Raw genomic sequence first — 12701 nt, 5'->3', positions numbered from 1 at the left:
AATATGAATGCAGCTCAAAAGAAGAAGTTTCTGCATGAGGTAAAGTGGTACATGTGGGATGAACCATATTTGTTTAGACAGGGAGCTGACCAGATCATCAGGAGATGTATCCCATTCTGTGAGACGGAGGGGATATTACGAGACTTCCATTCCACAGTTTATGGTGGACATTATGGTGGTGAAAAGACGGAAGCTCGTATTTTGCAAGCAGGTTTTTTCTGGCCTACGTTGTTTAAGGATGCGCATTAGTTCGTTTTAAGGTGTGATCGTTGCCTAAGAGTGGGGAATCTTACTAGAAAGGATGAGATGCCTTTAAATGTGATGCTTGAAGTCGAGGTTTTTGATGTTTGGGGAATCGATTTTATGGGACCATTTGTCTCATCCTGCAATAATCAGTACATCTTGTTGGCAGTAGATTATGTCTCAAAATGGGTAGAAGTCAAGGCTCTACCGATGAATGATGCAAGGGTAGTGTTGACTTTTCTCCATAAGCAGATATTCACAAGGTTTGAAATGCCACGGGTAATCATAAGTGATGAGGGATCGCATTTCTGCAATTGTAAGTTCACTTTTATGATGCAGCGCTACAATGTGAATCATCGTGTTGCTACTGCCTATCATCCGCAAACGAATGGTCAAGCTGAAGTGTCTAATAGAGAGATCAAGCACATTCTAGAGAAAGTTGTTTGTCCATCAAGGAAGGATTGGTCTTTAAAGCTCGATGAAGTTGTTTGGGCTAATAGAACAGCATACAAGACTCCACTTGGGATGTCCCCATTTCAACTTGTTTATGGTAAGGGATGTCATTTACCTGCGGAGCTTGAGCATAAGGCTTATTGGGCGTTAAAGAAGTTGAACCTTGATCTAGATGCAGCTGAGAAGAACTTGATGAATTTCAACTTCAAGCATACGAGAACAACAAAATGTACAAGGAAAAAGTGAAAAGGTGGCACGACAGGAAGCTATCTCCTAAGTTATTCGTGCCGGGGTAACAAGTTCTTTTATTCAACTCTCATCTCCGACTTTTTCCTGGAAAGTTAAAATCAAGGTGGTCTGGACCTTTTATTGTCAAAACTGTGTTTCCACATGGAGCAATGGAGATTTTTGAGAATGATCCGGGCCAAGCATTCAAAGTTAATGGTCAGAGATTGAAGCAGTACTATGGGGACACGGCAAACCGGGAAGTGGTTAGTGCCATTTTATTGTCAACTTGATCGAACTCCTCTACGTCAAGCTAATGACGTAAAAGAAGTGCTTCTTGGGAGGCAACCCAAGACTTTAACCTTTAGGAACCTTTAGAAGTTAGTACGATATCCAAAAAACCCAAAAAAATAAGAAAATTGGGCAGAATTTTTTTTTTCCAGAAGCCCCTTGGGCGCCCGCTCAGGAAAGCTGGGCGGCCGCTCAGGAAGCTGGGAGCCCGCTCAGGATAGCTTTGCGGCCGCTCAGGACCCGACTGTCAGATTTTTTTTTTGCCTTATAAAAAAATCCAAAAAAAATCAGAAAAACCCAAAAACAAAATACAAACCCACAACCCACGATTTCTTTTACACAAACCCCACTCCTACTCTAATTTTAACCCTAATTCATACCCTATATATACACACAACTCCTCCATATACACTCCCATATAATTTCAACTTTTAAACTCTCTCCTACACTCAAAACACAACTCTTAAACACTTTTTCTCAGTTTCAATGGCACCTAAGAGATCCTGAACTATTGATAGCTGCAGCACCGTTCCTACTGCTGATTCTTCGAGGGGAACTGCTGCGAGACCTCGTTTGATAGATAGAGCTGCTGAGGAGGAGTATACTAGGCTTCTAGCAAAGCCGATTTTGAAGGAGAGGGGATTTTTACCATCAGGGAGGGATAGTGAGTTGTTACCGATGATTGCGGAGAAAGGGTGGATTTCTTTTTGTGAGTCGCCGAGGCGGTTCCAATAAGTGTGGTTCACGAGTTTTATGCGAACGCCAAGGCTGAAAAGAATGGGTTTACTGTCGTTCGTGGGATTACTATGGATTATCAGCCAGAGGCGATTCGCCGTGTTATTGGGCAGTGACAATGGAAGCCCACGGAGGAGAATTGGAATGAGAAGACCCCCGCGGACTTTGATTTGGATTTGATTTGTGCTACTCTCTGTCAGCCGGGCACGGTGTGGAATTTCAAGACAGGAACTAACGAGTATCGTTCTTTTCCGGCGATGGCGATGAATAGGTATGCCCGTGCATGAAATGCCTTTATTTGTGCTAATATTTTGCCTACTTCGCATGCAAATGAGGTTACGATCGAGAAAGCAAGGTTTTTATGGGGGATCTTGAATGAGGAGTATTATGTGGATCTTGGTGAGTTCATCTACCAAGGGATGTTGAAGTTTTTGAGGGGGGTGGAACACATGAACATCCCTTATGCATCTACTGTCACGAAGCTGTGCAGAGTAGTGGGAGTTCATTGGCCTTCTCACGAGCAGCTGCAGATGCCGGCCGCTCCTATTGACTCAGCAACTCTGAATGCAATGCAGGAGTGGATGGGTTGTAATATCTGGGATATACCGTGTAATTATTTTGCTAATAAATAATTATTATATGTGTTCAGTATCTATTCTGTGAATTATTTGTTAAGTGTTTAATGTGTTTGGATGTTTAAAAATAATATTAATTGGGTATTTTAATTTTTATATGTCCAAAATAAAATATAGATAATTGTCATATCTTCCTAATTATTTTTATGTTGATTTTTGATTTTATAGGAATTATATGGATTTTATAAAATCTTTTTTCGAGTATTTAAAAAATATTTTATACAATCGGGAACCAACCGACGTCACCCGTTTTTACGTTTTTATAACCCGAAACTCTTCCGAGAACTCCATCCTAACCTAATTACAATATTCCGAGCATTTTCCATGTTTCGACTTTTTCGATCCGGCGTACGGTTTGTCCTGCGTGGGTCCCGACGCAACATTTTCGATACAATATTTGGTTCGGTAAATCGATAAAACTCGTATTTTCGATAAACGGGATATTTTTATTAAAATATCACAATTATCACCTCGTAATACGTGTAACCAGGCGCTGAGACCAAGACTGCAGTACAAATTGTACTGATTTGGATAATTATCCCGAAAACCGGTACCGTTTGGATCAGTTTTTATAAATAAACGTACCATTTTATATCCGGAATGATCCAACGGGATACTAATTTTCCGTAATTATAAATAGCCTTTACCGTATTTTATTCCGAATCAAAATCATTTGCAGTCAGCTAAATATATAATTTTCCAGAGAAAAACCCTAAATTCATAAAACCTTCTGAGAATCAAACTACAATTTCAAGGTGTTATTGAAATCGGTTGGGAAAGTTGGAGTAACCAAATCGAAGGTCTCGAGGAGTACTTTCAGATTCTGTGTTCCATATCACTGCAGAAATCAAGGTTTATTTTCTGAAAATTTATTTAATTTCGAATTATTATTATTAAAAATATGGATTTTTGTTCGGATGATTGTTTGAATGATTTGATGATTGCATGTTGTGGAGCTTCTTTTCCTGATGATTTTCATATGTCGTACGTCTGATTTGGAGTTCAATAACATGTTCAAAATTAAGTTTAATCTTCGAATTTTAAAATTAGGGTTTATAACCAGTATGAATGTTTTCAATTGAAATTTGGGGCTTTTTGATTTAAGGGTTATTAGCTGTTGATTTATAGTGGGTTGTGTTCCTTATGAAATTTGCAATCGATTGGTACATAGCTCGCTAACAGAGGAATAGTGAATCGAAGGGAGTTGTGTTTTTAAATTTTCGATTTCGCCGAAAACCGGCAAAGTTCTTGGCCATTTTCCGGCCAGGACAGGGGTTATTGTTGTGTTTTGATTGCATAAACATATTCCTAATGTTGTGTAGAGTATATCTGGAGGTGATGGTGGTAGGAGGATGCCGGAGGCGAGTTCTCCGGCGAACCCCCACTGTTTTCCGGCGAGGGCTGGAAAAATTGCAGTATAGTACCTTAACTTTTGAAGATGGTGAAGTTTAGTCCCTGAACTTTCCAGAATTTGCAAATTTAGGATTCCTATTTTAAAAATATTTAAAAATCATATTTTCTATTTATTTTTATTATAAAAATTCGTTTTTAATTTCTGAAAATTCCAAAAATTATTATTTTAATTCCAAAAAAAATATTTTTAATTCAAAAATAAATCTGAATTAATTAGTTAATTAATTTTAGTTAATAATTAATTGATTAATTGGTCAATTAATTTAAAAATTAATTCATTAATTGATTTAATTAAATATTAATTGATTTTAATTAATTATTTAATTAGATTTAATTATTTTAAAATGATTTAAAAATTCCGAAAAATAGTTTCGAGCTTTAAAATATTATTATAAATTGTTTTCAAGGCTCGATAAATATTATAAAACCGTTTTGAAGCCAAATTTGGCCAACCGAACCCTGTTTATTACTCCGAAATTGATCCAACGACCCGTTTTAATTTCGAAAAATGTTTTCAAAATCATTTTAAATACCCGAAAGCTTGTTTATGACCCAAGACCCCTTTATAAATGATATATCATTGATTATCTGACGTGTTATGTGTTATATGTGACTTGTTGGTCTATATATTCGATGTTTACTTGTTTATTGCGTAACTTTCAATCCGTTAATCGGATTTGGGTAAAACGAAGGGTAGATAGAAGTATATGTCGAATAGAATCGTAGGAGTTGAATATTGATAGATGCTTATGTTATGTGAGCAGAAGAGGCTAGGCGTAGGAAAGGGAAACAAATAGTCGAGGAGTAAGACAGTTGTGATTGAAAGTGAGTGCAGTATAGAAAGCTAGTACCAGGTAAGTGTTTTGAACTTTCTCGAGATATATTGTAGATGATTGATAGTCCTGCTTTATATTGCAAGTGCTTTGAAGCACTGAACCCTAAACCCTGATTCCTGTTATTCTTTCTAAGCCATTGATTGTTGTACACCAAGATACAAACCACAGATATACGCTACTACTCCACAAATACATACAAACTAAATACCAAACACTGAACCGAATTACTTATATACTCAAACCATTGTACTTTATGATTTGAAAGACCAATTCCTGGTAACCCTGAAACATTGATTCCTTTGTTATCCAATTCTTTCAATACCCAACAGCCAAGCTTTGAAAATGCCATATTGATCCTTATAAAGATTGGAACCATTTCATTATTGAATGTCCAATATTGCTAATGATTCTGTTTATTGCTTATTATTGTTTATCCTGTTATTATATTAGAATTGAATTGTTTTTATAAAATTGTGGACCCGATTCGTGGTTAGACTATATAATGGTCAAGTTAGGCCAATGTGTGCCTTGGATCCAGTAGTTAGAGCAGTGTTGTGTGCTTTGCTCGGGGTTAGTGCGTGACTGATTAGCAGCCTAACCTTGGTTTTTAAAATGAAAATATAATATCCAATTCTAAATCATAATCCATTGTTCACTTGATATCATAACCATTTTCACCTGATGATCATTATTCTCAGTTTTGTCATTGTGACTTACTGAGCTGGTTAGCTCATTTGTGCGATATTGTTTATGTTCTTTTCCAGTTAAGAAGGAACCAGTTGGTACCGAGGATCCCCAGTCCAGCGGGAGAGCTAGGGGTTCAGGTGGATCGAGTTAAGCTAGTAGGCTTCTTTTGGGATAATTTGATTTTGTAAAAGTTTGTAATAATGTTTAATACTCTGTTCTGAGTTTGAATAGTTGGGATTTGAATGGTTTGTAATATAAGTGTGTGTTTGGCTTGTGTGCATACTTTAACCTGTTGCGGTCCGTGGTAGTTGGTAAGTAGGGTCACTGCATATCATTATTATCATTATTATTGTTATAAGCAGGTTATAAATAAAATGTGTGTGTGGACCCCAAACTTCTGACCCGGGTTTGGAGGGCGCCACATGGGTGGAGAGCCCGAGGAGCTTGGTTTGGGATATCATCTTCCAGGAGGACGTCCAGCAGCTGGTGCTACCATGGCTAGGCCCAGTCAGGTTCGTGATGAGGCAGGCTCTTCTAGAGCCCAGGAAGGTGCTGGGATGGCTGATGGCCAGTATAGGAGGCTGTCGAGGAGGATGGATGCGATGTATGAGTCGCAGAGTAGGTTCGCTTAGGAGTTCACCCTTGCACTTGGGACTGCTTTCAGAGGCCTTAGAGCTGACATCCAGTGGCCCGTTTTTGGTGAGGACTCTGCTTATCTGCCTCCTGATACTCCACCCTCTGAGGGTGATGATGATGATTTCTCCGAGTAGGTATACCCTGTGTTCCTTTCTACTACCTTCACTGAGGACAGTGAAGATTTTAAGTTTGGGGGTGGTAGTTAAGGAATATTTATGTGTGTGTGTCATGTAGTTGTATATTCATGATAGTTTAGTTCATAGTTGCATATTTTTGCCATATAATAGTTTTTATTTTCTTATTTTATAGCTTTATTTATCATGTCATTTAGCTCATGCATATACCATGATCCCTTTTGCGTTGCTTTACCGATTAATTTGTGATATTGATGCAAGTGTTGTGATAGCGTTAGAGTGATGATTGAGTCTTGTAGGTTGACATGCATGCTAGAAACACTTGTAATTTCACTAATTCTTAGAGTATGCTTAAGGACTAGATGGTTGCCATGGTTTGATGAATTTTGAGGTTAATCTATTGATTATGCTTAGAATTTATGATAGACTCTTAATGATAAAAGGCATTAAAAGAAAAACTTGGAGTAAAAATTGGAATTCATTGCTAATTGTGGCTAGGCGTCAATTGGCTAGTAGTCGGCTCGTATTTTTATGCGAGTAGTCTATGGTTCAGCAAGATGGAGCGAAACGCACTTGCTCAGAAATTTGAAAAGAAAAAAAAGAAAAAAAAAGAAAAAAAAGGAATAAAAAATAAAGAGTTAATGCATAATTGATCACGAGTGGGCTCTTTGGTATTCGAGTTATTAAGTTCTTAGGGGATTTTGTGCCTAGTGACCTAAGACTTTTATAGTCTGGGATCCGCTAACCTAACGCTCGCTAAATGGATGCCATTGCATAAGTCTTTTGTAGACCTCACTCATTGCATGGTCAAATAAGCATTTGTTATTGTGTTGAATTAAATCATGATTCCGTAATAAGCTCCAGTGATCTTGAAGTGTTATAAGTCATTTTGTGTCTAGAATTTATTCTTCGTATAATCATGTGATTACCTTGAGGATAATCGAGTTATGATAATTGATCTAGTTTCGAAGCATATCTGTTAAGCACCTGCACACACCACGTTTCTAGTTTTATGTTAGTTTGCATGATTTGGTTGATCTTTATTCGCCTAATTGCATTTGTTGAGGTGTCATGAGTTGGTTGGTTTAGTCATTGTAAGGGGGATCGCTGCATTTCATGAAGATTGCATTCATGCATGTTTTTGTTTTATTTTTGAGTCTGTGACGCTTGAGGAAAAGCATCGATTTAAGTTTGGGGGTGTGATAAGTGGCATTTTATACCACTTAGAACGTCTTATAATGGCTTGAATTGATGTCTTGAAATCAAGTATTTTGTGAATTTGATGCGTTTTTCTAGTGTTTGTGCATTTCAGGGTATAACTTGCATTTGTGGGGAGATTTCATTAGGAATAAGCCTAGGGGAGTGCTTGGCATTGGATGTGGGAAGTTAGGAGCAGAACGCAGCAGGAATCGGGAGCAGCATGAGAAATTTTCCAGTAGCCTGCTGGGCGCCCGCTCACGATAGCTGGGCGGCCGCTAAGGATGCTGGGTGCCCGCTCAGGAATGCTGGGCGGCCGCTCAGGGGCGAGAAATCTAATACTGATTTTTTTATAATCCTTAATCTGTTGGACTTCTGAGACGGCTGGTTCTTGTTGGCTTCTATATAAGTAGTTCTCAGAGACGTTTCACAAAAGCGTGGTATCAAGCAAGGAGCAAGGAGAGAAGGAAGAAGACCGTTTTAGCACATCGCAACGAAGAAGAGGAACCATACGTTTTGTTGTGATTCTTTTATTCGTTGTATCAGTGGATGCTAGTTTTCTTTACTTTGAACCTTATTCTCTTGTGACGTACTCTGGTTTTAATAAGTACTTTTATTAGTTTATATTGTGTGTTATTATCATGTTTTCATATGAACCCATGGTGACGATGAGTTCTATCATGGGCTAATCGTGATCATGGGGTCATAACGGATTTACTATGGATTTCTTTAGTTAGTTGTTTTATACCTTAGTGTGTGATGATTGTATGATATCTAGCACAGGTTGCGCTTATTCATCTTATGTGTTTCGTGAACATATAAGATAGGCTGTTAATCTCTTGTGAAGCGACAGTGATCTTGAGGTTTAGAACTTGCCATGCTAGCATAGGTTCATGTATGTGTATGCATTATTAGTGGGTAACTCTAACCGTTTTACTTGCCCTGTGTAATCATGAGGAATAACTTGTGCTTAAATTGTTATGTTGTCAAATTCTGTAGACATATAGGGTCTCAACATAATTGATGCCTATTCAACTTCTATCTTAATTATGGATGTTTGGTAGAATGGTATTAGTACAACGAAAGTTGGCTTTTATCAGTTTCGTGTTGTTCGATTAATATCATCACTGTTTCATGTTAAGGGTAATAACGATAACTATTGAAGGAAGTAGTAATGAAGTTATGATCTCATGTGTGTTTAATATTGATTAATTCAAGTGTCAATTAAGTGTTTTAATTCTTGTAGTTAATTGTAGTTAATAATTAGTTAATCAAATTTAAGTGTTATTGTTTTGACATTGAGAAGTAATCATACAATGGTGAGTAAGTGTTAATTGAACATAATTAGTGTGAGTCTCTGTAGGGACGAACTAGAAATTATTATATATTACTTGCGAACGCGTATACTTGCGTGAATTATTAGTGCGTGTTTTCGCCCTAACAAGTTTTTGGCGTTGCTATCGGGGACATGGTGTTTATTTTTAGTTTATGTGCTTGACATCAGTGGTCGTTAAAGTTCACTGACTCGGACTCTATTACTTACAATATTTACTTTAGTCGTGTATTTCAGGTACTCTAGTTATCATTGCAATGCGAGAACCAGTATCCGAAAGCTTTGATGGATTATTCTCAACCGAAGATCAATGACATTCAATCTAGCATTGTTAGGCCAGCTATCATAGCTAATACCTTTGAGATCAAGCCTGGCATAATTCAGATGGTACGGAATTCATTCCATTTTGGAAGTGCTCCAACGGAAGATCCCAACATGCATATCAGAGATTTCATCGAGATCTGCGACATTTTCAAGTTCAACAATGTTTCTGAAGATGCTATAAAGCTGAGGCTTTTCCCATTCTCTCTGAGGGACAAGGCTAAGAGTTGGTTACACTCTCAACCAGCTGGTTCTATCACTACTTGGGAGGATCTTGCTCAGAAGTTTCTTAATAAATTTTTCCCTATGGCGAACACAACTGCACTCAGGAATGCTCTTACTCAATTTGCACAGATATCGGGAGAAACTCTATGTGACGCTTGGGAGCGCTACAAGGAGATGCTTAGGAAGTGTCCTCATCATGGCATGCCTGATTGAATGATCATCAATTGTTTTTACTATGGTTTAGGAGCACAGTCTAGACCCATGCTTGATGCAGCATCATGTGGAGCATTATGGGCAAAGAGCTATGAGGAAGCTTATGGTCTAATTGAGCTGATGGATGCTAATGAATATCAGTATCCAACCCAGAGATTGCTACAGGGCAAGGTAGCAGGAGTTCTGGAAGTGGATACAGCTACGGCTATCACTGCTCAACTAAAGGCGTTGTCTTTGAAGATCGATTCTCTGGCTAACTATGGTGTTAATCAGATAACCAGTGTTTATGAGTTGTGTGCAGGTTCACATGCGACGGAGCAATGCGCTATATCTAGTGAATCAGCTCAGTTTGTGAGCAACTTTCAAAGATCGTAGCAACTAGTTCCAGACGCTTATTGTGGTGCCCTTCAAACCCGGGTAAGAAGTTTAGGGTCCACAACACACACACAAAATATTTAAACCTGTATATAAAATATTATTCGCAATGACCCTGCTTTACACAATCACGGATCGCAACAGGTTAAAGTATGAAAACAAGCGACAACCTTAATTTTTATTATATCGCTCCAAATCCCAACTAGTTACCTTACACTCGGTAATGAAATTTATTCTTACAAGTTTACAAAATTAAACTATAATATAGAGCTTCTGCTGGCTCGATTTAACTCATTTTGGAATCCTAGCTCGCACATTGGACTAGGAAACCTTCCTATCAATCATTTACATTTTAACTGTAGAATACATAAACAGATTCGCAAGAGTGAGCTAACTAGCTCAGCAAGTCATAATAACAATAATTGAGATTAAACAATGATCAAACGAGATGATTTAGAGGAATCAAGTTTCTTGTTAAACATTCATTAGAATTGGATATTCATTTTAAATTTTCAAACCAAGGTTAGGTTGCTGATCAGTCACGCACTAACCCCGAGCAAGGCACACGGATCTACTCTATAAACTGGATCCAAGGCACACATTGGCCTAATTCGACCACGAATATGGTCCACATAAAGAAAACTATCCAATTCTAAAATAGTTTAGTATGATAAACAGTATAACTCAATAAAATAAGATCATAATCAATAATGATAAAACATTTAAATAAAAGCGTAATGCAATTCATGAGTATCACAAGGGTATACCAAGGTATGTATGAGGAATGGCTTCCAATCTGTAGGAGAATCAGGTATTAAATGAACAATGTTTTCACAAGGTTTAGTTCTTTGATGTTATAAGGTATGATTGTTGTGCATATGTTGTGTACTTGATGATGACATAAACAAAACACCTAAGTAGATTTTACTTAGTGAAATAATGTAGCACTCGACGGATAAGAATTATAGTCCCGACGAATAACTCATTACAGTCCCGACGGATGATGACTTATTATCCATCGAGTGAGTAGCATATGTAATAATAAGTCTGTAGCACATTTCTGCATACACCTTTGTATAGATTCTGTAGTAGCATATGAGTCATGTTGACTTTAACTAGATATGTAGAATAGGTTAATTAATTGTAAATAGATGATGTCTTATAATTCCGCATAAGTGAAATGAAGTCAAGTGCCCGATTGCTACCCGACGGATAATCTACAAAGCACCCGACAGATGATCAACAATCCAACGGATGATCATTAACTCGACGGATGATCATGAACCTAATGGATAAAGAATTCAAACATCAGTTGACAGTGACAACTGGTCACATGCGTCGAGATGTATGCAAACGGAATGAGGAAGCCTATTAACTGGGTAATAGAGAACAAAGTAGCAAAGCATAAAAACTGATAGTTTTTATAATGATTCTATCTTTTGACTTTGTAATCTTGGTAATATATAAACTAAGAAGTGGCAAATAGAAACTAAGATCTGAGATAAAAAAAAATATAGAGAAACATTTGTAAGCAGAATTCTCAGCATTTCTTTGTATTCTCAGTAGTTCAACATTTGTAAGCAGTTGTGTTCATTACACAGAGTTCTCTCGATATAATATATATCTCTGGTGGAATTGTTTAAATCCACCAAAAAGTTTTTAAAGACTCTTGTTTTTAATTACTTGTGTTTTGATTCACGTAAGTTTTTATTCCGCATTGTGCTAATCAATACACTTATATTTATATTCGAGTTTGAACAATTTTATTTCAAGAAAAAGGTTCAAGAATTCCATTCAACCCCCTTCTGTAATTCTTGCTATATTGTTAAGGGACTAACAATTGGTATCAGAGCAAGCTCTTAACTTACAAAGAGTTTAAAGATCAAAACAATTCTGCAGGATGAACAAGAAGGATGTTGGAGTCAAGATTCCTTTTCTGGATAAAGATAATTACCATCATTGGAAGGTAAAGATCCATCTTCATATGCTTTCTCAAGATGAGGCCTATGTAGACTGCATAGAAAGAGGCCCTCATGTTCCAATGAGAGCTGTAACACGAAACAAGCCATCAGTCCCCAAGCCAAGGCATGAATGGTCTGATCATAACATTGAACAAGTCAGGAAGGATAAAAAGGCCATGAATATTCTGTTTAATGGAGTTGATGCAGACATGTTTGACAACATTATCAACTGCAAAACTGCCAAGGAAGTTTGGGATACTATACAGATAATCTGTGATGGCACTGAGCAAGTTAGAGAAAATAAGATGCAGCTCTTGATTCAACAATATGAGCATTTTCACAATGAGGAAAGTGAGTCTCTCACCGACATTTTTAGTAGGTTTCAAAAACTACTAAATGCTCTCAAGTTGCATGGAAGGGTCTATCAGACTAAAGACTCTAATCTGAAATTCCTTAGATCTCTTCCAAAGGAATGGAAACCAATGACAGTCGCATTAAGAAACTCACAAGATTATAAGGAGTTTACTTTGAAGAGACTGTATGGCATCCTGAAAACCTATGAGCTTGAAATAGAGCAGGATGAAAGGATGGAGAGAGGAAAGAAGAAAGGAGGATCCATTGCACTAGTTGCTGAGTTGGAAAAGGAGAAGGAAATGAAGATGGAAGCTGTTGAATCAACTGCAAAGGTCTGTGAGAATAAGGGCAAGGGGCTTGCAGTAGAAAGTGAAGATTCATTGAGCCTAGATGACATGGAGGACATTGATGAGCACCTAGCATTTCTTTTCAAG

General features: G+C 37.5%; 1 non-coding gene across 1 annotated transcript; it reads right to left on the bottom strand.

Moving 5' to 3' along the window:
• Positions 1–9460: 9460 nt before the first annotated feature.
• LOC141680095 (small nucleolar RNA R71) lies at positions 9461–9567 on the bottom strand. Its single transcript, XR_012558263.1, has one exon. It is a non-coding gene; the product is annotated as a small nucleolar RNA R71 (small nucleolar RNA).
• Between the last annotated feature and the right edge of the window lie 3134 nt (positions 9568–12701).

The sequence above is a fragment of the Apium graveolens genome, chromosome 1 (assembly GCF_009905375.1).
Source record: "Apium graveolens cultivar Ventura chromosome 1, ASM990537v1, whole genome shotgun sequence".
In the NCBI taxonomy this organism is placed as follows: Eukaryota; Viridiplantae; Streptophyta; class Magnoliopsida; order Apiales; family Apiaceae; genus Apium; species Apium graveolens.
This window is presented reverse-complemented; position numbering and strand designations above follow the sequence as displayed.